Source organism: Bos mutus, chromosome 25 (genome assembly GCF_027580195.1).
Source record: "Bos mutus isolate GX-2022 chromosome 25, NWIPB_WYAK_1.1, whole genome shotgun sequence".
Classification (NCBI taxonomy): domain Eukaryota; kingdom Metazoa; phylum Chordata; class Mammalia; order Artiodactyla; family Bovidae; genus Bos; species Bos mutus.
In genome coordinates, this window is record NC_091641.1 from 21,287,394 (window position 1) to 21,293,393 (window position 6,000).

Here is a 6,000-nt window from a genome sequence, read left to right on the forward strand (position 1 = left end):
TGGTCAGATTGAGATTTTTCATTGTTTGGCAAGAATATTCCAAAAGCAACGTATCAGAGGGAGAAGGTGACTGATAATGTCCTTTTACTGGTGGTGTTAAAACATTGGCCATTTGGTTAAGGTGATGTCTTCTGGGTTTCTCCACTCTAAAGGTGCTGTTTTTCCCTATGGACTTAATAAATGTCTTGAGGAGGTAACGTTAGGTCAGGCAACTGTCCCGTCTCTCCTCCTATGGCCCACTAATTTCAGCATCCTCCAGTGGATCTCGCCTGCAACAACTTTTTTATTGCAGAGGTATTCTTTTTCTTTTTTGTAAGGAAGGTTTCTTTTTTTTAATTTTTTGGCTGTACTGGATCTTTGCTGTGTGGGCTTTTTTCAGTTGCAGCGAGCAGGGGCTGCTCTCTGGTTGTGGCGCACAGGCTTCTTACTGCGGTGGCTTCTCTTGCTGTGGAGCAAGCCTGTAGGGCACGCAGGCTTCAGTCGTTGCGGCTCCTGGTCTCTAGAGCACAGGCTCAGTAGTTGTGGCACACAGGTTTAGTTGCTCCATAGAACGTGGGATCTTCCCAGACCAGGGACGGCACTCGCATCTCCTGCATTGGCAGGTGGATTCTTCACCACTGAGCCCCCAGGGAGGCCATGGGGGTACTCTAGTGGTGAAAAAAAGACATGGTAAAAACCTCACTTAATAAGAAGGTCAGAAGCAGAAAAGTGCAGGGCTGGCTCAGTGCCTCAGCCTGGACCAAGGCTGTTCTCTCTGCCATTCTCAGCAGGTCCTCAGATTTGGCCTTCAGTGACAACATCCAGCGGAGAAAGATGGGGCCTTTCTCTACCAGAGTGCAGGGAGGGGAATGTTTCTCATATCCGCCCCCCCCTGCCCCCCGCCCCACCCGTCACCATTTTTTGAAACCCTCCCCTCGGATCCATTGACTAGGATCTTGGTAACCTGCCCATGGCCAATCTACAAGGAAAGCGAAGGAAGTGACTAACTACCATTTCCAGCCAGTGTTGGGGGGAGGTGTGGGAGGGCGGGCTCCAGCAGAGAAGCAGCTTAGGGAGGTGGTGAGTGCTGGGAAGAGAGCCCAGTGTCTGCCACACTGCACTGTCCCTGGCACCTAGGGCAGCACTCCACACCCGCAGGCACTCAGTTAATCCTTGTGGAGCCTGTGAGTTCTTTGTCTCTTGGCTGGAGACATAATCTGCCATGACCTGGAAGCATTAGAGCTTGGGACGGTGGTCCCAGACAGAAGAGAGTGACATGGGGAGTGGATCAGGGGATTGGTGAGTTCAGCATGGCAAGGATGGCGGAATGGCAAGGGGGGCCCGGTGGGAGTCCCCTCCTCATAGCGCCTTAGCTTCCTCATCCGTCCGTCTCCAGTAGGGTCACGCACCTCCAGCCCCTCCGTCCCCTCCAGGCAAGCCTGGGGAGAACCTACAAAGGCATTCATGCAAGAAGGCAGAGAAACCTGTCTGCCAGACCCAATGGCCTCTACTGAGAAGGTTCTCCAGAGGAAAAAGGGGTGCTGGGGCGGGGGGAAGCCCTGCTCTGTACACGCAGGAGCCAGGCTCTGGGGACCTCGGACACAGCCTGGTAGCTTGTTTGGTAAATAATGACATTGTTATAAATATTTAATAAGTCAAGGGACTGCAGCACATGAAAAATGGATGAGGTCCCTGTGTGGGAAAATGCAGGCTTTCTCCCCACGTCTGCTCTGGGGGAGGCAGTTAGAGGCTGACGTCTGTTTGGGCTGACACCTGTATTTGTGGTGGGGCTGATGAATGGCCGGAGAAATAGTCGCCATGTTGAGGAAGCATCAATCCATCAAGCTGGAGTTTAGGCTGAGGGAGGAATTCACAGCCATCAATATTCCCGTGTTTATTAAGCAGCATGGGTTTCGGGAGGCAGCGAGCCTCGAGTTGGTCCTGGGAGCAGCGCCTCCAGAAAGGGCACAGTGGCTCCTTGATGAATGACTTTAATAAGAAGCAGCTTAGAAGTACCTTCAAGTAAGAAACTAATAACAATAATTAGATGTTTCTTAATCATTTATTTATTTTATAATTTATGCCCTGCCTGCTTCTGGAAAAAGAATGGAAGTGGCTTGCAATTAAAACACATCTACCCAGGATGGTTCAAATGAAGATAAACACGCGATCAGAAGCCGTATTGAGGGAGTGAATTTTTCTTAATCAACTTGCCTGCTACCCGCTGAGAGTGTTGTGTGCCCTCTCCTTGCCAGTCACCTTTGGCTCCTCGGTGCCACTGGGATGTGGCAGATGCAAAGTGGCGGCTGCGGGTGTCACGGGACAGGTGGGTGAGGCCAGAGCAGGGTGTGACCCGTGGTCTCCTCGTCTCAGCCCTGGGCTCCCAGCCACATTTGCATTTCGTTTGTCATCGCTCCAAACAAATCTGTGTGTCTGTGGCAGAGTGGCATGAAAAATTAATGCCCCTGTGTCAGAGCTTGTCAGAGTGACAGTGCAGAAAGGGAATAATGGGGGCAACACGCGTGGTGCTTTCTACTTAACAACCGCTCTCGTGTTCCCTGACCGCCTTCTCCCAAGCCTGCGTGTCTGGGCTAATGGGGTTTCAGCAGCCAGACCCTCCCCATGGGCTGAGGCCAGAGAGCCTGCCTTCACACAGTAGCTCAGACCGTGTGTCTGGTCTGTGCTCACCCTCCTCCCAGCCCAGCGGAACAGAAGTGGCTGTGGTCAGAGCTGGGTGACCAGTTGATTAGTCTTGGCCGAAGCATCCTGGGCTTAGAGAAAGAGAAGGAAGGTGGGCAGTGGGCGGTCAGAGGGCAGGATGAGGCAGAGATGTTCTGGCGAGGCTCTGGTGTGGGAGAACCTGGCAAACAGGTGGGCAAGGGGCAGAGAGGGGAGTGGGGAAGGCTTAAGTGTCTGCTGCTTCAGAACCTCCACGAGTGGCAGAGTCAAAGTTTCCCTGCACGTTGAGACATTCAACACATATTTGTTCACTCTGAATCTGAGGTTGGCTTCTTTCTGACCTGAGGTCACAGGGACCGGAGAGGCCACCTCCTCTCTGCAGCAGGGGTGGTCTCATGTAACAGATTAAAATCATGGATTCTGGAGCTAGACCACCTGGGTTCAGATGTCAGTTTTACCATGCCCTAAATTTGTGAGTGAACGTCGCTCAGTTGCATCCAATTCTTTGTGACCCCATGGACTATACAGTCCACGGAATTCTCCAGGCCAGAATATTGGAACCAGGTAGCCTTTCCCTTCTCCAGGGGATCTTCCCCACCCAGGGATTGAACTCAGGTCTCCCGCGTTGCAGGTGGGTTCTTTACCAGCTGAGCCACAAGGGAAGCCCTAGGGCCCAAATTTGTGGCCCTAGGCAAATTGTTTAACTTTTTTTTTTTTTTAGTGCCTCAATGTCATGTGTGTAAAGTATGTAGAAGAACACGGTGCTTGGTGTTAAATGGATTAGCAACTGGATTTCCCTGATCTTCATCCAAGGTGAGTGGATGAGGACAGGCCCTGGAGCTCAGTGACCTGGCCTTGAGCTGTGTGGGGAAGGTTGTGCAGTTGGAGCTTTGGGGAGGGAGTTAGGAGCTTGTTGGCCTGCTGAATGGCCTTGGGAAGATACACATCCTCTTCTGTCTGCTTGGCCAATTGATCAAAAGAAATCCCCTTTGCCTCCCTTATCTATTTAGATGAGTGTGAACACAATGTTAGGGTTAATTGCAATTCATGGGGTTGCAAAGAGTTGGACACGACTGAGTGACTGATCTGATCTGATCTGACCCTCATCCAAGCCAGGGCCCAACCAGGTTCCCTGCTCTGGCCCGTAAAACTTCTGTCAACACCCAATCAAGTGCTAAGAGGCATTGAAGAAGTGAATTGATTTCTCTGGGTTAATGATCTCAACCCAGATACAGATCTTAAACAGATACAGGCAACTGTTCTGCATTATCCCTTCTCTATGCTACCAGAGGCTGCATCTCCCAGCCTCCCTACAAGGAGGTATGGTCACATGACTAACTTCTGGCTGAAAGAGTGTAAGAAGAAGTGGTATATACAATGTCCAGATCACATCTTTTTTCTTTTTTTGGCCGCACTAGGTCTTTGATGGGGCTTCCCTGATGGCTCAGACAGTAAACTTATAGCTCAGTTGGTAAAGAATCTGCCTGCAATGCAGGAGACCCTCGTTCAGTTCCTGGGTTGGGAATATCCGCTGGAGAAGGGATAGGCTACACACTCCGGTACTCTTGGGCTTCCCTTGTGGCTCAGCTGGTAAAGAATCCACCTACAATGCTGGAGACCTGGCTTCAATCCCTGGGTTGGGAAGATCCTCTGGAGGAGGGCATGGCAACCCACTCCAGTATTCTTGCCTGGAGAATCCCTGTGGACAGAGGAGCCTGGCGGGCTACAGTCCATGGAGTCGCAAAGAGTCGACATGACTGAGCAACTAAGCACCAGCACCAGCTCTTTGCTGTGTCACTAGGGCTTTGCCGTGGCCTCTTAATTCCCCAACCAGAGATCAGACCCACATCTCCTGCACTGGAAGGCAGATTCTTAACCACTGGACCACCAGGGGAGTCCCCAGGTCACATCTTTTAAAAGGAAGTAGGTTGCCCTCCTCTTCCTCTCTTTCCCCCTTCCTGCTGGCTGGCCCCGGGAGCAGACATGGAAGCCACACGTCGGGGTGGGCAGTGCAATCCTGCAGCTCCGGACTATTGTGTGAAAATAAAAGCCTGTTAATTTATTTAAGGTATCACATTGTTAGGTCTTTGTTCCCTAACTGACATAGGCTTCCTTTGGCACAACTTTGGCACACTCAGAATTCTAGGACATGGACTGGAAGAGTAGAAAGAGGAGGGAGAAGAAAAAGAAATGAAGAAGGAAAGAATAGGATGTCCCCCTCTCTTTGTCACCTAGTTGATCCATATTAATCTCTTCTCAAGTACCAGAAAAGTCTTCCCTGACTTCTACCCTCCTCCAACGTCCCTATCAAATGCCTCTCTAGTTCCAAGTAACCCCAACACAGCATTTATCACGACTGCAACACACACTCCTTCAGCTCCTGTTTCATCTTCGTGTTTGCTCTCAACCGACTCAGATTCTAGGTCTGTTGTCCAAAGCCTGCCAGGGCAGGAGCACATTAGTCCTTGACCCCTGGTCCCACTAGCGTTAGGAAGCGATGATCTACAGCCAGGCTCTGTGCCCGCTCTCGGGGTCAAAAGATGGAACTGCGGGATCCGCTGCAGCCCTCCATTTTCATTATAGATTCCACGTGGTTGCCCAGTGTTTGCTGAAGATTTGATCATTCTTTCAACAAATGTTTATGAAATGCCTTCTACATGTCAGCCGCAGTACGCTAGACTCTGCTGTTGTTGCTGTCCAGTTGCTAAGTTGTGTCTGACTCTTTGCCACCTTGTAGACTGTAGGATGACAGGCTTCTTTGTCTTCCACTATCTCCCAGAGTTTGCTTAAATTCATGGCCATTGAGTTGGTGGTAGTAACTAACAACCTCATCTTCTGTCGCCCCCTTCTACTTTAACCTTCAATCTTTCCCAGCATCAGGGTCTTTTCCACCAAGTTGGCTGTTTGCATCAGGTGGCCAAAGTATTAGAGTTTCAGCTTCAGCATCAGTCCTTTCAATGGATATTCAGCGTTGGTTTCCTCTAGCATTAACTGGTTTGATTTCCTTGCAGTCCAAGGGATTTCTCCAGCACCACAATTCAAAAGTATCAATTCTTCAGTGCTCAGCCTTCTTTATTGTCCACCTCTCACATTTATACATGACTACTGGAAAAATCATACCTTTGATTATATGGACTTTTGTTGGAAAAGTGATGTCTTTCATTTTTTATATGGTGTCTATGTTTGTCATAACTTTTCTTCCAAAAAACAAGCATCTTTTATTTTCATGGCTGCAGTCATTGTCCATAGTGATTGTGGAGCCCAAGAAAATAAAATCTGTCACTGCTTCCACTTTTCCCCCTTCTATTTGCCACGAAGTGATGGGACCAGATGCCATGATCT